The 26,468-nt window shown below is 44.4% G+C and overlaps 1 protein-coding gene across 4 annotated transcripts in view; it reads left to right on the forward strand.

Annotated features, from left to right (window-relative positions):
• Nucleotides 1-3,606: 3,606 nt before the first annotated feature.
• Nucleotides 3,607-26,468, forward strand: part of SNPH (syntaphilin) — a 55,213-nt gene continuing 32,351 nt past the window's right edge. For all 4 annotated transcript variants that reach the window (XM_067468265.1, XM_060771868.2, XM_067468266.1 and 1 more), the window contains exons 1-2: nt 3,607-3,756; nt 3,877-3,984. The gene's annotated coding sequence lies outside the window, so the exon portion shown is untranslated. The remainder of the gene's footprint in view (nt 3,757-3,876; nt 3,985-26,468) is intronic.

A 26,468-nucleotide genomic window follows, 5' to 3' on the forward strand; every position in this document is an offset into this window, starting at 1 on the left:
TGATAGAGGGAGCACATCTGCGCTCGCCCCCGATTTGAACCTGCGACCTCTCACAGTCAGGAAGTTCTTCCTCATGTTCAGATGGAATCTCCTTTCTTGTAGTTTGAAGCCATTGTTCCATATCATGCCTCTCTCTGTACATTATCAGCATGTGTTAGCTATAGTGCTGCTGCCATTGTCTTTGAGGGATCTTCTATTAGTTTCACCTTCCATTTCTGCTACTGCCCAGTTGCCATTTGGCACATTTAGTTTGGCTTCTCTGCAAAAGCCTATCAGACATGGGAGACCCTACAGTGAGCGACGGCATAGTTTCTCGCACACAATGAGCACACAGTGCCACCACCGCAAAAAAAGTCGTGCCACCAGGAATAGATAACTAACTAAAAATAATCCTCCAGCCCACAGTTGGGATAAGTCCTATATCTTTAGAGCAGGATCCACTCCTGCATATATTCCTGTGCAGAAGGCGTTCTGCATGCAGGAGAGGGAAAGGGGAATGAATGCAGCAAGAGGCTGTGAGTCATCCTCTTTGTCAAATCATTTTTCAAACAAGGGAAGCTTAACAACCAAGGTCTATGTGTTTGGATGCTGCCCAGTGCCCACTCCTTTTGGAAATGGCCTCACTCAACTCAAGAGAACATGCTACATACCTTGTTGGGTTGTGATTCTCTCCTAGGGTTTTCTTGGCAAGATTTGTTCAGAGGACATTTGCCACATCTTTCCTCTCAATCACTATGACTTTTTCAAGGTCACCCAGTGGGTTTTCGTGGATGAGCAGGGATTCAAAACTTGGCCTCAAGAGTCATAGCCCTGGACTTAAACCACCACACACTGGCTCTTCAAAAGAGCTTACTTCTGAGTAAATATGCACAGGATTGGACTATTCAGTGGCATTTAGCTGTCACAACTGTTGTTCAAAGAAAATGTAAGACAGCTAGGAATAAGTGTTCTGGGTTGTTGTGGGTTTTTCCGGGCTATATGGCCATGTTCTAGAGGCATTCTCTCCTGACGTTTCGCCTGCATCTATGACAAGCATCCTCAGAGGTAGTGAGGTCTGTTGGAAGTAGGAAAATGGGTTTATATATCTGTGGAATGACCAGGGTGGGACAAAGGACTCTTGTCTGCTGCAGCTAGGTGTGAATGTTTCAACTGACCACCTTGATTAGCATTTAATGGCTTGGAAGTGCCTGGGCAGAAGTGTTCTGTTGTTGTTTATTCATTCAGTCACTTTCAACTCTTCATGACCTCCTGGACCAGACCAGACCAGAGCTCCCTCTTGGCCATGGCCACCCCCAGCTCCTATTCAACTTGTATGCAGAACACATCATGCAACGTGCAAGGATTGGTGAATCCAAGGCTGGAGTTAAAATTGCTGGATGATACATGAACAACCTTAGATATGCAGATGACACCACTTTGATGGCTGGAGGAGCTGAGGAGTCTTCTAACCAAGATGAAGGAAGAGAAGGCAAAAGCTGGGTTGCAATTAAACATTAAAAAAAACCAAGATTCTGGCAACCGGACTGATTGACAACTGACAAATAGAGGGAGAAAACGTGGAGGCAGTGACAGACTTAGTATTTCTAGGTGCAAAGATTACCGCAGATGCAGACTGCAGTCAAGAAATCAGAAGACGTTTCCTTCTTGGGAGGAGAGCAAGGACCAATCTCGATAAGATAGTGAAGAGTAGAGACATCACACTGGCAACGAAGGTCTGCAGAGTAAAAGCAATGGTATTCCCCATAGTAACCTATGAATGTGAGAGCTGGACCAGAAGGAAGGCTAAGTGAAGGAAGATAGACGCTTTTGAACTGTGGTGTTGGAGGAAAATGCTGAGAGAGCCTTGGACCGCGAGAAGATCCAACCACTCCATACTTCAGGAAATAAAGCCCGACTGCTCATTGGAGGGAAGGATATTAGGGGCAAAGATGAAGTCGTTTGGCTACATCATGAGAAGACAGGAAAGCTCGGAGAAGACCATAATGCTGGGGAAAATTGAAGGAAAAAGGAAGAGGGGCCAACCAAGGGCAAGATGGATGAATGGATGGAATCCTTGAAGTGACTGGCTTGACTCTGAAGGAGCTGGGGGTGGTGACGGCTGACAGGGAGCACTGGCCTGGGCTGGGCCAGGAAGTCATGAAGAATTGGAAGTGACTGACTGAATGAATAAACAACAACAGAACACTTGTTCCTAGCTGTCTTACATTTTCAGTGAACACCAGTTGTGATGGTTAAATGCCACTGAACAGCCCAATCCTATGCATATTTACTTGAAAGTAAGTTCTGTTGGAGAGCCAGTATGTGGTGATTTAAGTGCTGAACTATGACTCTTGAGATCAAGACTCTTGAGGGCAAGCTGGATGGATGGTATCCTTGAAGTGATTGGCTTGATTCTGAAGGAACTGGGGGTGGTGACAGCTAACAAGGAGCTCTGGCCTGAGCTAGTTCATGAGGTCATGAAGAGTCGGAAATGACTAAACCAATAAACAACAACACAAAAGAACAGGCATGGGCCAACGTGTGCCCTCCAAGTGTTTTAGACTCCAACTCCCACAATTCCTAAAGTGGCTGAGAGGGAAAAGGAAAGGGACTGAGGCTGTTAGGAATTGTGGGAGTTGGAGTCCAAAACACTTGGAGGGCCCAAATTGGTCCTAGAACGACATAGAATCATGAAATCATAGAGTTGGAAGAGACCTCATGGGCCATCCAATCCAACCCCTGCCAAGAAGCAGGAATATTGCATTCAAATCACCCCTGACAGATGGCCATCCAGCCTCTGCTTAAAAGCTTCCAAAGAAGGAGCCTCCACCATGCTCTGGGGCAGAGAGTTCCACTGCTGAACTGCTCTCACAGTCAGGAAGTTCTTCCTCATGTTCAGATGGAATCTCCTCTCTTGTAGTTTGAAGCCATTATTTCGTGTCCTAGTCTCCAAGGAAGCAGAAAACAAGCTTGCTCCCTCCTCCCTGTGGCTTCCTCTCACATATTTATACATGGCTCTCATCATATCTCCTCTCAGCCTTCTCTTCTGAAGGCTAAACATGCCCAGCTCCTTAAGCCGCTCCTCATAGGGCTTGTTCTCCAGACCCTTGATCATTTTAGTCGCCCTCCTCTGGACACATTCCAGCTTGTCAATATCTCTCTTGAATTGTGGTGCCCAGAATTGGACACAATATTCCAGGTGTGGTCTGACCAAAGTGGAAAAAGCATGGGGAGCATGACTTCCCTAAATCTAGACACTATGCTCCTATTGATGCAGGCCAAAATTCCACTGGGTTTTTTTGCTGCTACATGACATTGTTGGCTCATTGTTGGTACATGCCAATTTAAAATGATTTGACTAGGTCTCCCTAATTCTGTTGTCAATCTTGACAGAGTAATGTGAATGGTCCCCAGGTTGCCACAGTTTAAAGCATCTCCACTCCTGTGCGTGCAAAGAATGACAGCAGGGATGTTGCCTGGTGTGGAAGACGAAGGCGTGCGAGAAACCCCTTTTATAAATATGTCTCAAAGCCGGTGATGAAGGCAGGATCTCTCCCAAGGAGAAGGGGAAGTGGTCCAGCTCCTGCCCAGGCCAATCCCTGTGCTCTGTCTCTTTAAGAAGGCAGCGCAGAGAGAGAGAGAACCGCAAAGTACGCAGCTGCTGCTGGCGCCTGGGCAGCCCTGTGCCCATCCCCTCCCATCAGCCCAGCCTCCTTTCCCACAAGGTTGCAGGGGAGCATCACCGGCTGAGCAATATGGAAGAAGACATTGGAGCAGGTGATGGGGATGGAGGCATGGATCTCTCCCTTCTCCTCTCCATCCTCAGCTGGGATGCTGGGCTCTTCTCTCTCTCTCCCTCTAATGCTATTTCCTCTGTCTTTCTTGGCTTGGTGACAGGACGCTGAAGAGAGACCGCAGACTCTGCTGCACCTTCGGCCATTGGCCCAAAGCATCGCCAAAGAGAGGAGGACACCGGAGGGCTTCTCGGCATCACCCTTGTTCCAGGTGAGGAGGACCAAAGAGGGGGAAATACATCCTGCATCCCTCCTTGGAGGCAGGGATGCAGCTCTGGAGCAAATCAATGTGCTGAGTGAGGAGGCTCAAGCTGTGAATCCAGGGCATCTGGCTCAAGGGTTAAATAAGCATGACTCATATGCATTCCCTCTTCAGCCTCTTTGGCTTGGGAACTCAAAAGGTGAGGCGTGAAAGCTGGGCACATTCTGTGCAAGAGGGTGGTTTGTGGTACATGGATGCACCGTGCGTCCCTCCCCTTTGGATGAAAGCAGCCCCTCTTTGGGGATCAGACACACCCGGCTGCTCAAATGGCAAGCCGGCTTCTCTCTCTGCACCGGGTAGAGCAATTTTCTGCCAGGGCGTGGGCATCATTGCCATCTTCTGAAGGGGAGGACGAAACACAGAAATTAGGCCGGCCGTAGAGGGTGTGGACTGCCTCTCTCTTTTCCTCCCTCTACCAAGGTCATTGCTAGATTTCCTTTAGAGTCTTTCCCTTTTTGGTGAAACGAGATGGGTATAACATTGCCTGGTGTCGCATTTTGCTCCAGTCTCCAGAATGCTCCATTTTGTGCAAAAGAGACTCCCCGTTCCAGCTGGGCCTTGCCTGGAGGCAAAGGGCTTTTCACCAGGTCAGACCCCACTCTGACTTCTTGTTGTTTTGCTGGAATGGACTATTAGGATTGTCTATCTCTGTTGGCAGCAGTTGATCATTTGGGTCTCTGATTTCTTTAAATGTTTGCTTCCTAACTCCTTGTCTGAATGGAATATAGCATCTTTCTCCCACATCATTTATTTATTATTTATTTATTTACTATATTTATATACCACCCTTCTCAGCTCGCAGACCACTCAAGGCAGTTCACAAGGCAACGATTCCATGCCTAACAACATCATAAAAACATTTAAAACACTGGCATCTATATAAATAAAAATGTAATGTTCGTTTGTGGGATTAACATAACTCAGAAACCACTGGACGAATTGACACGAAATTTTGACACAATACACCTAACAGTCCAACAAGTGCTCATCACCCCTAAAATACAAAAAACCCTCAGCAGAACAGACTTAAAACCCCCCAAAATACACCATACACACACACACATATATACATGCACACATACATACACATACATATATACATACCCAAGCACACACATACATCTACATACAAACCTAGAATCATAGAATCCAAGAGTTGGAAGAGACCTCATGGGCCATCCAGTCCAACCCCCTGCCAAGAAGCAGGAATATTGCATTCAAATCACCCCTGACAGGTGGCCATCCAGCCTCTGTTTAAAAGCTTCCAAAGAAGGAGCCTCCACCACACTCCAGGGCAGAGAGTTCCACTGCTGAACAGCTCTCAGGAAGTTCTTCTTCATGTTCAGGTGGTATCTCCTTTCTTGTAGTTCGAAGCCATTGTTCCATAGCATCCTAGTCTCCAAGGAAGCAGAAAACAAGCTTGCTTCCTCCTCCCTGTGGCTTCCTCTCACATATTTATACATGGCTATCATATCTTCTCTCAGCTAAACATGCCCAGCTCCCTAAGCCACTCCTCATAGGGCTTGTTCTCCAGACCCTTGATCATTTTAGTTGTTCTCCTCTGAACACATTCCAGCTTGTCAATATCTCTCTTGAATTGTGGTGCCCACAATTGGACACAATATTCCAGGTGTGGTCTAACCAAAGCAGAATAGAGGGGTAGCATGACTTCCCTAGATCTAGACACTAGGCTCCTCTTGATGCAGGCCAAAATCCCATTGGCTTTTTTTGCCGCCATATCACATTTTTGGCTCATGTTTAACTTCTTGTCCACATATATACATATACACATGCATACACAAATATGAGTTTACATACTCATATATAAACACAAATATGCATAAAGACAAGCACACACATATACACAATATACATATGCACTTATAAACACACAAATATATACACACATATATACACATCTACACACACATATGCACACACATATATACACCCACACATACCCCCCACACACATATCTATCTCTATCTATCTATCTATCTATCTATCTACATAAACAAACACACATATATACACAGATACTCAAATATATACACACATATAAACAAACACACACATATCTATATATACATACACACACACACAAAACACATATACAGACTGGGCCACAGCAACGCGTGGCAGGGGACAGCTAGTATAATATAAAACCATAAAATAATGCAACACAGACTTTGCTATATCCTATGGGGTTTGGTTCCAGGGCCTTAAGGATACTCAAATCCCATTATAGAGATAGCAGAAAGGTATTCCTTATATAGGTAAAGGTAAAGGTTTTCCCCTGACATTAAGTCCAGTCGTGTCCAATTCTGGGGGTTGGTGCTCATTTCCATTTCTAAACTGAAGAGCCAACTTTGTTATGTGGCCGGCATGACTGCATGGGGCACATTTCCCTTCCTGCTGGAGCGGTACCTATTGATATACTCACATTTGCATGTTTTCAAACTGCTAGGTTGGCAGAAGCTGAGGTTAACAGCGGGAGCTCACCCCGCTCCCTGGATTCAAATCACCAACCTTTTGGTCAGCAAGTTCAGCAGCTCAGCGGTTTAACCTACTGCGCCACCTAGGGGCTCTATATAAAATGGGAAAATCAAATTTTGCTTTTGAGGTTTTGCAAATATATATCTATTTCAAGTCATTTGCAAATTTATATATATATTCAAATCATTGGCAGAATCAAGGTTGGCTATTTAGACGTCCTTTTGAATATTATCAAAGCCTTGGATGACTTAATCTGTGGATGCAGAATCCGAGGATACAGAGAGCTGTCTGTCATCTGACCATGTCTTTGAGTTTTCGAACTTTATTGAATAAAAAAAAACACCATATTTAACAGAAAACATGTTAACATTTGGATTAAGAGACATTTTTCACATTCATATTGTCATTCCCTTTATAAAGCAAAGCAAAACTACATTAAGTGTATAGTTTCCACTTATTTATTTATTTATTTGCCTCATTTGCATACCGCTTTTCTAATCCCAGGGGGGACTCGAACACAATTAGGGAGGCCTATTCATAGAATTATAGAATCAAAAAGTTGGAAGAGACCTCATGGGCGATCCAGTCCAACCCCATTCTGCCAAGAAGCAGGAATATTGCATTCAAATCACCCCTAACAGATGGCCATCCAGCCTCTGCTTAAAAGCTTCCAAAGAAGGAGCCTCCACCACACTCCAGGGCAGAGAGTTCCACTGCTGAACGGCTCTCACAGTCAGGAAGTTCTTCCTCATGTTCAGATGGAATCTCCTCTCTTGAAGTTTGAAGCCATTATTCCGCATCCTAGTCTCTAGGGAAGCAGAAAACAAGCTTGCTCCCTCCTCCCTGTGGCTTCCTCTCACATATTTATACATAGCTATAATATCTCCTCTCAGCCTTCTCTTCTGAAGGCTAAACATGCCCAGCTCCTTAAGCCGCTCCTCATAGGGCTTGTTCTCCACATTGTCAATATCTCTCTTCAATTGTGGTGCCCAAAACTGGACACAATATTCCAGGTGTGGTCTAACCAAAGCGGAATAGAACATAGGGAGCATTACTTCCCTAGATCTAGACACTATGCTCCTATTGATGCAGGCCAAAATCCCATTGGCTTTTTTTGCCTCCACATCACATTGTTGGCTCATGTTTAACTTGTTGTCCACGAGGACTCCAAGATCTTTTTCACACGCACTGCTCTCGAGCCAGGCATCGTCCCCCATTCTGTATCTTTGCATTTTAAATTGGAATGGTGTTGTAGAACAGGCTTTTGCTGGAGTCTTTTTTTTATGGCCTCATAAATTAGTTAATTTAGCCTCCCCACACTTTAAGGTGGTACCTAATTTTCCTACTTGACAGATGCAACTGTCTTTTGGGTTGCAAAGGTCGACAACAGGCTACACAATTGGTTGGAATCATAGGATTTGTAGCTTGTTGAGGCACTGGCACTCTTTGGCAGAAAATGGTAAAGAGCTTGTAAAACTCCCAGGATTCCATAGCATTGATCCATGGCAATTCAAGTGGTGTCAAACTGCCTTGATTCTCCAGTGTAGCTGCACCCCAGTCTTTTCAGCTTTTATTGAAAGCCGGAACAAGTGCAAATCTTATTCCTTTACTGTGCATTCTCTATAACACTGTTATACAGTGTTATCTCACTACTTCACAGTTCAGTTTTCGCGGACTTGCTGCTTTGTGGGTTTTTGCCTCCCAGTTTATGAATAGTTGCCATTGCCCAGAGTTAGGAGCCCCCGGTGGCGCACTGGGTTAAACCCTTGTCCCGGCAGGACTGTAGACTGACAGGTTGCAGGTTCGAATCCAGGGAGAGTGTGGATGAGCTCCCTCTGTCAGCTCCAGCTCCTCATGTGGGGACATGAGAGAAGCCTCCAACTAGGATGGTAACACATCAAAACATCCGGGTGTCCCCTGGGTAATGTCCTTGCAGACGGCCAATTCTCTCACACCAGAAGTGACTTGTAGTTTCTCAAGTTGCTCCTGACATGACAAAAAAAATTGCCCAGAGTGGCATTCTAGTTCCGCCTCCTTGCAACGATGGAGTGTGGAAGAGGGTTTCACCCTCCCCTTGCCAATCAAGAGAGATTGCAAAGCAAATCAGAGATAGCTAGTAAAAAAAAAAGGTGCATGGTGCCTTTAAATCTTTCCTCGCTTCTGTCTCACCCTCGGAACGCGATATACATAGCATCCATACTTTGCGGATTTTCACTTTTCGCGGTGGTCCTGGAACATAACACCCACAATAAGTGAGGGCACTCTGTACTACTATTTATTCCACTTTATCTGCTAGACATTTGAGCTAAGAGGATGTAAGTGCACTCCTTCAGGTAGGAATACACAAGCACCCAAACTATCCATTAACTAATTTGTTTATGAAATTACCGTATATACTCAAGTATAAGCCGACCCGAATATAAACTGAGAAAATGTATTGACTCGACTATAAGCCGAGGGTGGGAAATCTATATAAATAAAAATGTAATGTGCGTTTGTGATACCATCAGAACTCAAAAACCACTGGGGGAATTGACACCAAATTTGGACCCAAGACACCTAACAATCCAATGTACGTTCTCCACTCAAAAAAATTGATTTTGTCATTTGGGAATTGTCGTTGCTGTGATTTATAGTTTACCTACAATCAAAGAGCATTCTGAACTCCACCAATGATGGAATTGGGCCAAACTTAGCACACAGGGCTCCCATGACCAACAGAAAAACTGGAAGGGTTTGGTGGACATTGACCTTGAGTTTGGGAATTGTAGTTCACCCACATCCAGAGAGCACTGTGGACTCAAACAATGATGGATCTGGAGCAAACTTGGCACGAATATTCCATATGCCCAAATATGAACACAGATGGAGTTTAAGGGAAATAGACCTTGACATTTGGGAGTTGTGGTTGCTGGGTTTTATAGTTCACCTACAATCAAAGAGCATTCTGAACTCCACCAATGATGGAATTGAACCAAACATGGCATACAGGACTTCCATGACCAACAGAACACACTGGAAGGGTTTGGTGGGCATTGACCTTGAGTGTGGGAGTTGTAGTTCACTTACATCCAGAGAGCACTGTGGACTCAAACGATGATGGATTTGGACCAAACTTGACACAAGCATTCCATATGTCCAAATATGAACACAGATGGAGTTTTGAGGAAATAGACCTTGACATTTGGATTAAACCCTTGTGCTGGCAAGACTGAAGACCAAAAGGCCACAGGTCCGAATCCGGGGAGAGTGCGGATGAGCTCCCTCTGTCAGCTCCAGCTCCCCATAAGGGGACATTAGAGAAGCCTCCCACAAGGATGGTAAAGCATCTAAACATCTAGGCATCCCCTGGGCAACATCCTTGCAGACGGCCAATTCTCTCACACCAGAAGCGACTTGCAATTTTTCAAGTCACTCCTGACACACACACACACACAAAAGTTTTCAACATCACAAAATAGCGAAAACCAGTGATGATTGGATTGGGAGAAGCCTCATCATGTAGATCTGCTGGATTCAGGCCAGTTCAGGATTAAAAGGTCGCCTGAACTGGGCTTTATGCCACAAAGGCGAGCGAATAGCAGCAAAGCTTGCATTGCATGAAGGTCAGTCCCTGTGAAACGGATCACTAGCTTTTGTATTTAAAAAATATGCTGGAAACGGGCACTAAATGAGCAGAATATAGCAAGAGGGAAGATGCTATGACACACAAGTCTCGTGTGTTTACATCAGGCCTGGGCAAACTTGGGCCCTCCAGGTGGTTTGGACTTCAAAAAGGCACTTTCCTTTTTCCCCTCAGCTGCTGAACAGAGAGCTCTACTTTATATCTAGCTCTCTAGCTGATAGAGATGTCTTATTTGGAAACCACCTGCTATGCTTTTTGGCTTCAGGCCTTTAGCTTGATCATGATTGGGCAGGCTCAGAAATCCCTGTTTCAGCAGATCTCAATGCAAAAGTTCACGCAGGCAGCTGAGCGTGACAGCAGAGCGCTCGGGTTACGTCTCGCCAAAGAGGCCAACTTGCCCATTAAAAGAGAGCCCTGTTATGAAAACTTGGCCCCAGATTGCTCTGTGCGAACTCTCCATCAGCTCCTGCAATGCTGGCTTCAGTCAGGAATTGCATGCCATTGAATAGTCCAAGGAACTGCTGTTCTGCTGACAAATGTGAATAAGTCTGGCGCGTACCAGTCAGGAAGAAAACTGAATGCTGTGGTTTTTGGCTTTCACAGAGGAGAGGCCCACAAAGTGCCCATCAGAGATGGAATGGCTAGTTATACTTAGAACTGGGTGATCTCACTTTATTTATGGAAATGGTTCTATAGACCAGCTTGGACACTGTGGGAATTGTAGGAGGCCCACCTCTCAGTCCCACCCCCGTCCCAAGCATGGCTGGTGGGAACGAGAGAAAAGGCCTTCTCTGTTGCTGCCCCCCCCCCCCCCCCACACACACACCTCTGGAACTCCCTTCCTAAGGAGTTAAAGATTGCACCCTCCCTCCCCGCTTTCAAGAAACAGCCGAAGACATACCTTTGCTCACTGGCTTACGAGGAGGAGGAATAGTAGTCGGTAATACTACCATTTTACCTCTGATTAATAGTTGCTGCCTGGAAGTTATTGCTGCTGGTCCGAATTGGCAATATTAGGTGAGATATACCAATGTTATGAATCAATTGAAGATGTTTTTCATATGCTTCTTTGAGCTTGCATGGTGGTGCATGGAACCCAATTGTGCTGGTATGGCTGTACCTGGAGTTTCAGCTTCATTTTCTTTCTATTGAGTGTTTGCATATATTCCAAGGTTCCATGCATTTTGCAGTAAGGTGGCTTCCCTTGGTTTGCAATTATAAGGCCAATGACCTGTCTATCATTGTTAAGTTTTGGTTCCGCCCCTTTTTCCAGGGTTCTGGGAGGGAAAGGGAACCATTTTTAGTTCAGTCTTATAGTGGAAAGCTTAGCTACAGGACGTGGATCAGCTCCATCTGTAGACAAGCTTCATTTCTCACAGCATCCGGGGGGAACAGAAGCATCCGGGCGAAATAGTTCCACATCTTTCGTGGAAAAGATCCAAAAGAACTCCAGCTGGAGAATCTACAAAGCCTTGGCTGGTAGGTCTAGTCGGGTAACCAGAAGCAATTGGAGCCAGGAGTAGAGTCCACACCAGCAAGTATAGAAAGTAGATTGCCTGGGAGAGGTTAAAAGGGGTTTTCCTTTTAAAGAAAAGAAACAGTTCACAAAGCCAGTTACCTGTCCATTTGGGCAAGTTAAGCATTTGTTTAACTTGTTAAAGATCTGAGAAGTGTTTGTTTAAATTGTTGAAGATCTAAGCAATAATAAAGGACTTTGTTAAACTTTTCAAGCATCTAAAGACTTTTGTATAGGAAAATCCTTAGGGCCTCTCAGCCAAGGCACCCTGGCTTCCCTCTGGGCACAAAGAGCATGTCCTGTTCAAAAGACAATTATTATAGACCCAGCGCATGACAGTACAAATCAATCAATCCCATTTCTTCAAGCAAGAGGAGCTAAATGTAAAAGGTGCTTAGAGGAGGATGAGGAAAAGATAATTGTTGCATCCTGGCTTGTTACCCTTCCAACAAGCCATAGTTTGAAGCTCAATTCTGGATCTGGGCTTCTTTAAAGGAGGACAGACATCGATCTAGATGTGTACACAATATTCACTGTGGGTAAGCTCTTGGCTCATGGAGTATATGCCTTAAAAGCACCAGCTCCAAGCCCTTGATTGTCTGGAAATAACACTTTGTCTTTTGCCTTACATGGAACTGGACTCTTGAGTTAATCAAAAACTCATCAGCATACCTGCACCATTGTTTCCTCATGAACTGTGCTCTCCCGGGTGGCATCCCTGCAGTGGATTAGTTGCTTGAATAGACCAATCCCCAACTGTCATTCTTCCCGCCTGTCTTATCTTGGAAGCTGAGCAAGGTCAGCCCTGGTTATTACTTGGATGGGATACCACTAACAAGTACCAAAGCTGTAAACTGTGTTTCAGAGCAAGGAACTGGTAAAACTTGAGTATTCTTTACCTAAGAAAATCCTGTGGAATTCATAGGGGTTGGTTTAAGTCAAGAGGCAACTTGACGTCACATGCAAACGTAAGAACTGATCCTGGATCAGTTCTTTCCTTCAACGGCTGCTTGACAAACTCCCACAATTTATGAGAAATATGTCTTTTTTGGACTGGCACTCCAGGATTCTGGAAGAGTCAGTCCAAAAAGGAAAACCCTTTCCAAACCAAGAAGACATGCATGGAATCCCAGTTGCTGCAGGCTGTATTTCAGACGAAGCAACTGGCAAAACTACCTTATGGGTATTCCATGCCAAAGAAAATGCTGTCAAATTCACGAGGTCGCCATAAATCAATGGTGGCTTTAACACAGAGGTGGGCAATGAAAAAAGGGGGCTTATCGACCCCATGGTTTTTACCCAAAAACCTCAGAGACTATACTTGTTTGCTGTACACTATACTCTATACTAGTGCTCTATGTAGACTTCTACTCTGGCTAGTTGTTGAAGTGGTTTGCAATTTATAATGTAGATTTCGAAGTATGTATGTTTAAAATGCAATAGCTTTGTGCCGAATGTATTCCTGTGTAGAAAGAGTTAACTGAACCATGGAGGGAACGGAAATCCTAGAAAGATCATAAATCAAGTGTATAGAACAAATGGATGCAGCTTCATGCGTCATACGTCATATGTCACTCTGGAATGCAGGAGGTGTGGACTAGTACTGATAACAGGAGTTTGTGTGTTCAGAATGTTACGATCAGACGGTATGGAAGCAAGTTTATGATGTGCTGAGTGTTAAGTAGCTTCTAATGTATATAGCTGTAAAATAAAGTAGATTATAGCCTAAGGTGGCTGTGATCGATTTGATCCGGCCTTGCTGTGTGGCTGATGCCACTGACACTAGTAACTTTGATTCTCCAAGTGATCAAAATGCTTTTTAAAGCAAAGATGCAAGGGATTGAACCTTCTTAATGCGAGGTAGGTGGTGGCTCCTTCAAATCCATCTTATTAATGTATGGCTTCTTGGAATGCATATCAGACCCAAAGAGTTACTTCTCTCTATGCCCATCCTTTGCCTGGGTATTTGAGTGAGTGGTTGATTTGAAACTAGGGATCAGTGGCTGAATTATTGCTTGACTTGGACCAAGTTGGGAATCTCATCTGGATAGGAAATCCCAGCCAAACATGGAGTGTGTGGTAGATATGCTGATATGGTGAGAAGCAGAAATGGTAAAATGCAACAGTTTTGAAACAGAGCTTGCACTTGTTAGTAAAATATTTCTGATTCATAATACAACGAAATAGCTTACACCTTAAATTGGTAGACACATAAAACTGGAAATGCAAGTTTGTCTAAAAGGAAAGAAGTCTTTAATTGATGCATGAATAGTGTTGTTTTATACTGAAAGTTGGAGCCCCATGGTGGCGCAGTGGGTTAAACTGCTGAACTGAGTGTCAGAGCTACGCCTACTAAAACTTGCTGATCGAAAGGTTGCAAGTTCAAATCCGGGGAATGGCGTGAGCTCCAGCTGTTAGCCCCAGCTTCTGCCAACCTAGCAGTTCAAAAACATGCAAATGTGAATAGATCAACAGGTACCACTCAGATGGGAAGGCAATGGCGCTCCATGCAGTCATGCTGGCCACATGACCTTGGGAGTGTCTATGGACAACGCCGGCTCTTCAGCTTAGAAATGGAAATGAGCAACAACCCCCAGAGTCGGACACGACTGGACTTAATGTCAGGGCAAAACCTTTAACCTATACTGAAAGTTGGATGGGGTGTTGTTAGACCACATCTCCTAGCATCCTAACCAGCATAGCTAAGAATTCTGGGAACTGAAGTCTAACACCATTCAAAGAGCCATAGATTTCTCACATTTATTGTGAGTATGTTACATTGCATATTGTGAGTACATTTATTGTGAGTATATTATATTACATAATTCAGAAGAGAATCCTAAATTATTTTACCCGATTCAAAGACTGGATATCATTCACCAAATATGTCCAATTTCTCCTATTTTCAGTTTTTCACTACTTTCTTTAAATATCTGTTTTAGTAGGCGTAGCTCTGACACTCTGCATAAGCAGCTTATTCAGTCCCTGGCCTCCCCTTATAATTAGGAAGTTTTTCTTAATCCTAAATCATCAGCTTGAAGTTCAGGCCCATTGCCTCTCCTCTGAGCGGAGTGAAAGCCATTGGCAGTGCTGCAGCAGTTTTAGTTTGTGCCATGATTGTTTTCTTTGGTGTAGAAACATCAGGTAAGAAGAAGCCCGCCAGAAAGGGGAGCCGGGTAGAAACCCCCTCCCCCCATAATGGGCTGATAGAAAACAGATCTTTCAGCACCCCAGAGCAAAAACAGATATCTGCCCTCCCGATTTCAGGAGGCTCCCAAAAAACAGATCAGGGGGTCCACCGAAAGCCGGGAGAGGAAATGGGCCAAGGTTTACCCCAAATGCACAACCCTGCTAAGAACTATTCAGTAGTGAAATATTCTGTCTAGAGGTTTTTCAACAGAGGCAGGATAGCCATCTGTCAGGAGGGCTTTAACTGTGCCTTCCTACCTGTCAGAGTGACCAGATGGCCCTGGAGAAGGTTGTTGTGAATCAGCCTGTGTTTGTGTTTCAGGATCCTGATGTGGGAAATCATGAGAGAAATGATGGTGCCAAGGCTGAGGTACAAGATGGAGATGTTTTGGTCAATGATTTTCATGCAGACAATGACAGAGAGGCCCCATTGCAAAGGGCAGTTTCTCATGAGAATATCCCTGCTAGGCCTAGCAATGATGGTTCACTCCCTCTTTCTGTGAGCTCTCAAGATTTAGGTTTGGAAAACAATCTGACACCTTATATCTCTGGTGTGGACATTGCTTTGTGTTACTTCCTGACTGTGAGAGCCATTCAGCAGTGGAACTCTCTGCCCTGGAGTGTGGTGGGGGCTCCTTCTTTGGAAGCTTTTAAACAGAGGCTGGATGGCCATCTGTCAGGGGTGATTTGAATGCAATATTCCTGCTTCTTGGCAGAATGAGGTTGGACTGGATGGCCCATGAGGTCTCTTCCAACTCTATGATTCTATGACCTGGGAATTTTAATGAGTAGCCAGATAGGGAGCTGAAGAATAGGTGGCTGGAGATTAGCCAGGATCGACAGCAAACTCAGTGTTTATGTCGCTCTGAAATGCTTCTGCTGATAAGGGGTAAATGTGGGGGAAAGCAAAACCAATTTCTGAGTTTTGGGATATAAGGCTTGCCCCAAGGAAACACCTGTTAGATCAGGCATCATTTGGAAATCAAGTTCATGGGGCATGGAAATCCTGTTCAAGGGATCTTGTTCCTGTGGAGTTTTTAAGCCTTTTGGATTGTCTTTGCATCTTGTTGATTCCTGTCTGGATAAATGTTGCCTTGGATTGCTTATATCTCTGGTGTGGACATTGCTTGGTGTTACTGCCTTTTATGGACATTACTTTTGGAGCTTTCTTATTTTCCTACAAGCATTTATTTCTTATGGCTACTTAAGTCAGAGGGCTCTTCCTGACCTGGAGTGCAACAAAGGTTTCTTCTAACATTAAGATGCTATGATACCAAGATAACAGAAGCATTTGAATATTTTTTTTAAAAAAAAAACAACCAAGAGCAAGCAACAAATGTCATAACCTCCTGATACATTCTGCCCTACGCAGAGGAGCCTTTGAAGACTGTGTGAAATCGTTCAAGACGCAAAGCAGGCACTGATGAAGCAAAAGAGGAGATTGCTCCAATTACAGACGGTGGCTTGTTTGCTTTAAAACAAATATAACAAGTGACCGCCTATTAGTAATTGGCACTATCCCCAATTTGCTTTCTGCTCTATCGGGGGTTGCCATAGATTTGGATCCCAAAGACCCTTTGCTTTGTTCCACCAACTGGAGCATGCTTCTCAATGCACATTTGCATTAAACCTGCCGTGTGCCTCAGCTGCATCCACTGAATATTTCTCTCTTGCCATTAGTCTTCAATGCATGCCCTTGGGTCAGAATTTCCTAATAGCTTCCATCTCTAATGTTTTTTCTCTCATACATGTGTAATATCCTGCCATTTCTTTTGTAGTCCTCAAGGATACATGTGTGATCTGCCTTCTGCTATATGGCATACATTAATGTTGAGTCTTAAATCATATACTTTGAGAGAATATACTTCTGGCCATATGCCTTTTTAAAAATAATTGACTAAGAATTGATATTTTAGTGAGAATCCTAGCGTTAAGCTTCATAGAATCAAAGAGTTGGAAGAGACCTCATGGGCCATCCAGTCCAACCCCATTCTGCCAAGAAGCAAGAATATTGCATTCAAATCACCCCTGACAGATGGCCATCCAGCCTCTGTTTAAAAGCTTCCAAAGAAGGAGTCTCCACCACACTCCAGGGCAGAGAGTTCCACTGCTGAACGGCTCTCACAGTCAGGAAGTTGGGTTGTTGTAGGTTTTGTCGGGCTATATGGCCATGGTCTAGAGGCATTCTCTCCTGACGTTTCGCCTGCATCTATGGCAAGCATCCTCAGAGGTAGTGAGGTCTGTTGGAACTAGGAAAAGGGGTTTATATATCTGTGGAATGACCAGGGTGGGACAAAGGACTCTTGTCTGCTGGAGCTAGGTGAGGCCATTATATGCTAATCAAGGTGGTGAGTTGAAACATTCACACCTAGCTCCAGCAGACAAGAGTCCTTTGTCCCACCCTGGTCATTCCACAGATATATAAACCCATTTTCCTAGTTCTAACAGACCTCACTACCTCTGAGGATGCTTGCCATAGATGCAGGCGAAACGTCAGGAGAGAATGCCTCTAGACCATTGCCATATAGCCCGAAAAAACCTACAACATCCCAGTGATTCCGGTCATGAAAGCCTTCGACAGTACATTAGTCAGGAAGTTCTTCCTCATGTTCAGATGGAATCTCCTCTCTTGTAGTTTGAAGCCATTGTTCCGCGTCCTAGTCTCCAAGGAAGCAGAAAACAAGCTTGCTCCCTCCTCCCTGTGGCTTCCTCTCACATATTTATACATGGCTATCATGTCTCCTCTCAGCCTTCTCTTCTTCAGGCTAAACCTGCCCAGCTCTTTAAGCTGCTCCTCATAGGGCTTGTTCTCTAGACTCTTGATCATTTTAGTCACCCTTCTCTGGACACATTCCAGCTTGTCAATATCTCTCTTCAATTGTGACCAATTGTTGTGCCCAGAATTGGACACAATATTCCAGGTGTGGTCTAACCAAGGCGGAATTGAGGGGTAGCATGGCTTCCCTGGATCTAGACACTATATTCCTATTGATGCAGGCCAAAATCCCATTGGCTTTTTTTGGGGGGGGGGGGGTCACACTCTCTCAGCTACAAGAACAACATATTGTCAAGAAAACACTAAGTCGTGCAGCATAATAATGTGAGTGTTAGATCACAGCAACTGTGACTCCCAAATGTCAATGTCTATTTTCCCCTAACTCCACCAGTTGGTCATATGGAGTATTTGTGCCATGTTTGATCCAGATCCACCATTGTTTGAGTCCACAGTGCTCTCTGAATGTAGGTGAACTACAACTCCAAAACTCAAGGTCAATGTCCCCCAAACCCTTATGTTAGTCATGGGAGTGCCAAGTTTGGTTCACTTCCATTATTGGTGGAGTTCGGAATACTCTTTGATTGTAGGTGAACTATAAATCCCAACAACTGCAAAATCAACACACACACCCAACCCCACCAGTATTCATATTTGGGTGTATTGGGTATTTGTGCCAGATTTGGTCCAGTGAATGAAAATACATCCTGCATATCAGATATATTTACATGACGATTCATAACAGTAGCAAAATGAAAGTGATGAAGAAGCAACAAAAATATTGTTATGGTTGGGGGTCACCACAACATGAGGAACTGAATTGAGGGTGTTAGAGACCCTAAACTGGGTCTTCTTAGGTCCACGTTGTGGGAGCACGAAAGGAAGGAGACAGTCCCAATGAAAGATAAAACTATTTTTAGTTTCTTCATTAAGAAGACGGACAGCCTGGCAACATACACAGATGCTACCCTTCAAGTGACTGCCGTGTCCCCTTGGCTTTTGACCACTGTTATATAACCTCAAGTAAACAAGAACATTTTTTTCATGGAAAGTACTCTTTTTCCAGCCCCTCTCCCTTGACCTTTTGATGGAAAGAACCTTCTTGTACATGCAGACTCTGTGCTTAACCACAACCTTTGAAGTCAACCACAACACAACATCCTGTGTAAGAAAGTACCTTCTTGTACCTCTACATGTCACATCTTGTTTCTTAAAAACATTTTCTTCCGTATTGCTGTTTTTCTACAGAGAAAGGGTATGTTTCTCTTTTGCTGTTAATTTCATTCAAAACCCCTTGCTTAATTTCACTCAAAGACCCTTTCAAGGGGTCATGGCATTAGGAAGGTTGAGAAACACTGCCTTAGGCCATATCACCTTATCGAACCAAACAACAAAGTTTGATACAACTTAATAAAATTATGTGTAGTAAGTTAAATAAGACACATAATAATACAGTAAATATGTATAATAAAACTGAATATATATCCTATCTCCCTATCACCTCCTACAATTTACCCTAATAAGCTACACATATTTGGCTGTCAGATGTATTGCTTTGCTTAAATACAGAGCTGTTTTATGTGTTATTTTTGGGTCTTGGCCACACATAAAATATGTTGCTCTGATGTGAGATTCCCAACTTTATAGTGTTTTCTTAGGCCAGTTATTTTTGCTATTCCCTTCCTCTGAAATATCACCTGCAGCAACTGGGATTCATTGGGGGTCTCCCACCCAAGTACCATCCAGGGCTGACCCTGCTTAGCTTCCAAAATCAGGTGGGATCTGCAGCCTTTTAGGGTATTCAGGCATACCTCAACCCTATTGACTATTGTTCTCGGGCGCATTTTGGAGGCTGCCACATTTCTCATGCAAATTCCATACAGAATCGAGCCCATCTAGGGGTGACAAAAGCAGTATAGAAATACTGTAAATAAATAAACTGTAAATAAATATTCCTGCCCCTGTGCATTGCATTCCTGCTGCATCCAAAACCATGACAAGACATCCCGGGCTGTTACAAAAGGGTTGCCACAGCAACACGGACCGGGATTAAGAAATTATCCCATGCTGCTGCGAATGGCCTAGCATTGGCAATTGCATTGTTTGGTGACTGCATTGTTTACATTTTCCATTCTGAGTTGTTGTAGGGTTTTTCGGGCTATATGGCCATGGTCTAGAGGCATTCTCTCCTGATGTTTCGCCTGCATCCATGGCAAGCATCCTCAGAGGTAGTGAGGTTGGTTGCCAGAATTCTCCATTCAATTTGGAGATTCTCTCTCTTTTTTTGGAAGAGATGTCCTCTAATTCATTCAAGTGTTCCTCTGCCTTGAAATATTGAGACTGGAAGCTTTTTTTCTCTCTCTCTTTTTCTCTCCTTTCTTTCTTCTTTTGAATCTCTAAAACTTGATAATTCCAGGATGGAAGCTGAGGTCCTCTAGCACAGCATTTCTCAACCTGGGGGTCAGGACCCTTGGGGGGTTGCAAGGGGGCTTCAGAGGGGTCACCAAAGACCATCAGAAAAATATATTTCAGATGGTCTTAGGAACCCCTTTGGCAGAGAAGGCTGATGATCTCTCCGCCTGTCCTCTTCATTTTTGGAAACAGACAGCTAATCCTACTACCAACAGCCCTCCTTTGCATTGATTGGCCAACCTCTCAGCCAAGGGGAGGGCTCTTTCTGAGACTCGAAGTGGGGAGGGGAGAGCAGGCGTGCTTGTTGCATGGAAGTATAGTGAACATGTGTGAGCAAGGGAGAGGACGCAAGGCTGGAGGAAGGCTTGCACCAGTGAGTCCCTTCAAGGCATGGGAGTTCTGTGTGCCAAGTTTGGTTCAATCCCATCGTTGGTGGAGTTCAGAATGCTCTTTGATTGTAAGTGAACTATAAATCCCAGCAACCACAACTCCCAAATGTCAAGGTCTATTTTCCCCAAACTCCCCCAGTGTTCACATTTGGGCATATTGAGTGTTCGTGCTAACTTTGATCCAGATCTATAAATGTTTGAGACCACAGTGCTCTCTGGATGTAGGTGAACTACAACTCCAAAACTCAAGGTCAATGCCCACCAAACCCTTCCAGTAGTTTCTGTTAGTCATTGGAGTTCTGTGTGCCAAGTTTGGCCCAATTCCATTGTTGGTGGAGTTCAGAATGCGCTTTGATTGTAAGTGAACTATAAATCCCAGTAACCACAACTCCAAAATATCAAGGTCTATTTCCCCAAACTCCACCAGTGTTCACATTTGGGCATATTGAGTGTTGGTGCCAAGTTTGGTCCGGATCCAGCATTGTTTGAGTCCACAGTGCTCTCTGGATGTAAGTGAACTACAACTCCAAAACTCAAGATCAATGCCCACCAAACTCTTCCAGTATTTTCTGTTGGTCATGGGATTTCTGTGTGCTAAGTTGGGTCCATGGAGTTCAGAATGGTCTTTGATTGAAGGTGAACTATAAATCCCAGCAACTACAACTCCCAAATGACAAAATTCATCCTCCCCAAACCCACCAGTATTCAAATTTGGGCGTATTGGGCATTTGTGCCAAATTTGGTCCAGTGAATTTGGTCCAGTGAAAATACATCCTGCAGATCAGATATTTACATTACGATTCATAACAATAGCAAAATTACAGTGGCGAAGTAGCAACGGAAATAATGTTATGGTTGGGGGTCACCACATCATGAGGAACTGTATTAAGGGGTCATGGCATTACGAAGGTTGAGAAACACTGTGCCAAATGCTTCCTCAACAGTTATTTTATAAACATTCACATTCGCAAGTGAAATAACCAATCTTTGGATGCTGTTGTCTGGTCAAATTATATAACAAACGAAAGAGACGCATCCGAGTGCAGATCTGATACTAATCTGTTTTGTTTCTCTAATTAATTAAAGTCTAGTCTGATCTATCTGCAGACACTCCAAAGGTGGACGTTTTAATTTGTAACTATGGCATCCTGACAAGATAAGACCCGTTGTCTCTGGGGCTGGCGTTCCCTTTAACTTAATTACGTCTTATACAGAAACGGCAATATGTTCGAACTCAAAAGGGCAGCTGGCTGAATCCAGAGCAGGCAAAACCAGCAGGGAGTCATGAGACTTTGGGAATTAGTTCCAAAACAACGGTCAGATATACAGTATATTCTGGCGTATAAGACTACTTTTTAACTCAAGAAAATCTTCTCAAAAGTCAGGGGTCGTCTTATACGCGGGTGTAGTCATATGCATGGGAGTCGTCTTAACTCTATATTTTAACTGGAAAAGTTGGGGGTCGTCTTATACGCCCAGTCGTCTTATATGCCAGAATATACGGTATATATTTGGCATACTGTCTCACATGTCCTTTCTCTTTCCCTGAAAGCCAGATTTAAAACAATCACAATAACGCAATGTATAATGTATTGTCGAAGGCTTTCATGGCTGGAATCATTGGGTTGTTGTAGGTTTTTTCGGGCTATATGGTCATGTTCTAGAGGCATTCTCTCCTGACGTTTAGCCTGCATCTATGGCAAGCATCCTCAGAGGTAGTGAGGTCTGTTGGAACTAGGAAAAAGGGTTTATATATCTGTGGAATGACCAGGGTGGGACAAAGGACTCTTGTCTGTTGGAGCTAGGTGTGAATGTTTCAACTGACCACCTTGATTAGCATTTGATTGCCTGGCAGTGCCTGGAGCAATCTTTTGTTGAGAGGTGATTAGATGTCCTTGTTTGTTTCCTCTCTGTTGTTGTGCTGTTGTAATTGATTAGCATTGAAATCCAAAAGCATGTGGACAATTTCAACAGAAAGGAGGAAACCATGAAAATGAACAAAATCTGGCTACCAGTATTAAAAAACTCTAAATTTACAACAGCACAACAGAGAGGAAACAAACAAGAACATCTAATCACCTCTCAACAAAAGATTGCTCCAGGCACTGCCAGGCAATTTAATGCTAATCAAGGTGGTCAGTTGAAACATTCACACCTAGCTCCAGCACACAAGAGTCCTTTGTCCCAACCTGGTCATTTCACAGATATATAAGCCCTTTTTTCCTAGTTCCAACAGACCTCACTACCTCTGAGGATGCTTGCCATAGATGCAGGCGAAATGTCAGGAGAAAAATTGCCTCCAGAACATGGCCATATAGCCCGGAAAAACCTACAACAACCCAGAGGCTGGATGGCTATCAGTCAGGGGTGATTTGAATGCAATATTCCTGCTTCTTGGCAGGGGGCTGGACTGGATGGCCCATGAGGTCTCTTCCAACTCTTTGATTCTATGATTCTATGACATGATAGCCATGTATAAATATGTGAGAGGAAGCCACAGGGAGGAGGAGGGAGCAAGCTTGTTTTCTGCTTCCCTGGAGACTAGGACGCGGAACAACTTCAAACTACAAGAGAGGAGATTCCATCTGAACATGAGGAAGAACTTCCTGACTGTGAGAGCCATTCAGCAGTGGAACTCTCTGCCCTGGAGTGTGGTGGAGGCTCCTTCTTTGGAAGCTTTTAAACAGAGGCTGAATGGCCATCTGTCAGGGGTGCTTTGAATGCAATATTCCTGCTTCTTGGCAGAATGGGGTTGGACTGGATGGTCCATGAGGTCTCTTCCAACTCTATGATTCTAAGGAAAAGAGATCCAACCTCAACATTTGGAAGACTGCCTGATGTTGAGAGCTCTTCTGCAAGGGAAGATTTCGGTGCAGTTCTCTGAAGGTTTTGAATTAGGAGCTAACTGGCTATCTCTTGGGAGTGCTTTAATTGTGTTTTCCTACACAGCAGGGCATAGGACTGGATGGTCTTTGAGGTCTGTTCCAACTTTGTGATTCTATGAATTGGACCCAACAATGAAATGGCTAGGGTGCGTGGCTGAATAAGTTAGAGGGTTTTCTTGGCAAAGACTTCTGATATATATTGGCAGTGTCTTGTCTAGATTTGTGGCCATATGTAACAGCCAGCCAGGGTACCGTCGTCTCCTATGGCTTCTGCAAATGCATCCTGACACCATTCCTTCTCTATCAATTTGCTTGCGGCTTCAGGGATGGAGGATTCAGAGAGCTGAGTCACGGCTCTGTCGGAGAGCTCTTCTTGCCCCGCAACACAGCCAAAATCCTTCCGGTGATTCCTTCCTTCTCCCTCCTTGATGTGTGACATTCATCTGTCTGGTTCTTGTTTTTTGAGGAAGCACAGGCAAAATGCTCAGCAGAATACAATATTTGGAAAAGTGGTAAAGGTAAAGATATCCTCTCTTGCTGGAGGTCATTCTGAGGAGAGAGAAAGCTAGTTTCCTGCTGCTCCAAATGAAGCAAAGCACAATTTTGGGGGCCCCTGCCTGAGCAGAGGCTGGCAAAGACCCAAAAGGAGGGTCTGCTATGCCTGGCGAGACAATAAGCACCAATAAAAGTTTCCCTATTTCATAGAATCATAGAATCAAAGAGTTGGAAGAGACCTCATGGGCCATCCAGTCCAACCCCATTCTGCCAAGAAGCAGGAATATTGCATTCAAATCACCCCTGACAGATGGACATCCAACCTCTGTTTAAAAGCTTCCAAAGAAGGAGCCTCCACCACACTCCGGGGGCAGAGAGTTCCACTGCTGAACGGCTCTCACAGTCAGGAAGTTCTTCCTCATCCTCCCTGTGGCTTCCTCTCACATATTTATACATGGTTCTCATATCTCCTCTCAGCCTTCTCTTCTTCAGGCTAAACATGCCAGCTCCTTAAGCCGCTCCTCATAGGGCTTTCCCAATAAATCTCAACAGGATGAAGCAAGGCCACCGAAGTTTATTTACTATTCCAGCTGGATCATTTTTGGTCACCTTGGTGGATGACCTCCACAGGGAACTGGACAGGGGGAGTGTGACCCTGCTCATTCTCTTGGACATCTCAGTGGCTTTCGATACCATTGACCATGGTATCCTTCTGGGTCGACTCTCCGGGATGGGACTTGGGGACACAGTTTTACTGTGGCCCTGGTCCTTTCTGGAGGGTCATTCCCCATTTACGAAGCTTGGCAACTCCTTCTCAGCCCTTGACATGTGGGGTCCCGCAAGATTCCATTCTGCCCCCCATGCTCCGTGGTCATCCGGAGTTTTGGAGTTGGGTGCCATCTCTATGCGGATGACGCCCAACTCCATTACTCCTTTCCACTGGAATCCAAGGAAGCCCCGAGGATACTGGGCCAGTGCCTGGCTGCTGTGATGATCTGGATGAGGGTGAATGGGCAAAGGTCCTCCAGGTCAGTCGTACATCTGACTGTGGTATTGGGTGGCAACCTGTGCTGGACGGGGTTGCACTCCCCCTGAAGTCACAAGTCTGCAGCTTGGGGTCCTCCTGGATTCAGTGCTGACGCTTGATGTCGTGTCGGCGCTGGCTGGGAGGGCCTTCGCACAATTAAAACTCGTGTGCCAGCTGCGACCATACCTCATGAAGTCTGATTTGGCCACGGTGGTCCACACCTTGGTTACCTCTAAACTTGAACTATTGCAATGCACTCTACGTGGGCTTCCCTTGAAGACGGCCCGGAAACTTCAATTGGTCCAACGTTCAACAGCCAGACTACTAATTGGGGCAAATTACAGGGAGCGATCTACCTTCCTGTTTAAGGAGCTCCATTGGCTGCCGTTCATTTTCTGGTCCCAATTCAAGGTGCAGGTCATCACCCATAAAGCCCTGAACCATTTGGGACCTGCCTACCTTTGCGACCACACCTCCTACCATGAACCTGAACGATCTCTTCGATCTTCTGGAAAGGCCCTCCTTTCGCCCCTTCCCCTATCACAGGCACGGCTAGTGGGTACAAGGGAGAGAGCCTTCTCTGCTGTGACCCCCCAACTTTGAAACTTACTACTAGATGAGATTAGCCAAGCCCCCACCCTAGCAGCTTTTAAGAAAGAGCTAAAAACTTGGCTTTTCCAATGTGCCTTCGGAGAGTGACCACCCAACTCATTTTTGTAAGTCTCCACCTACAGTTTGTTTACACGATGCACTTTCCCCTACCCCTAATGATGCCCAAGCCCCATTGCTCCCCATCTCGGGCTCCTCTGTTACAAATACACTTTTTTCTACTTCCTATCTCACCCAAGGTTTTGACGTTTTTAGCATTTTATCTTGCACATTTGGCCCACTCTTTGTGACTGATTTTATTATGTTATTTTGCATTATTTTATTTTGTTGTATTATGTATTTGTTGTGTTTATTTTCCATTGTCTTGTGTATTATTTTGTTGTATTATGTTTGGGCTCTGCCTCATGTTAGCCGCCCCAAGTCCCCATTGGGTAGATGGTGATGGGGTATAAATAAAATTTATTATTATTATTACTATTATTATTATTAGTTTCCATTGTTTCAGATTGTTATGATCTGCTTATATTGATATTTATATGGATCTAGACCAGTCATGGGCAAACTTCAGCCCTTCACTTGATTTAGTTTTGATTGAAGTTTAGGACATTAATTTAGAACCCATTGGAGATGGGCAGAAGTTTGTCATTTTATATATATTACTCTGTGATAGCTCCTTTGGGACGTATAAGTAGCCTTTTACAGCTTCATAGCAGGACCATATCGAATAGTTACCAAGGGCAACAATTTTGTCCTTGGCAGAGAACTCAAAGCACAACAGATGCGGAGAAATGAGCCGAATCGCAGATGGCAGTGCAAATTTTAGACATCAGTTTCTACAATATACAGCCTGCAAGTGTGGCAATCTCTCTCTCTCTCTAGAGGATTTTAAATATAACCTAGATGGCCATCTGTTGGGAGGGCTTGAATGGTGTCAGATGGGATGGTCTTGAGCAGTGGTTCTCAACTTTTTCCTCATGCTGCCACCCCTTAATACTGTTCCTCATGTTGTGGTGACCC

This window comes from Anolis sagrei, chromosome 4, assembly GCF_037176765.1.
Source record: "Anolis sagrei isolate rAnoSag1 chromosome 4, rAnoSag1.mat, whole genome shotgun sequence".
In the NCBI taxonomy this organism is placed as follows: Eukaryota; Metazoa; Chordata; class Lepidosauria; order Squamata; family Dactyloidae; genus Anolis; species Anolis sagrei.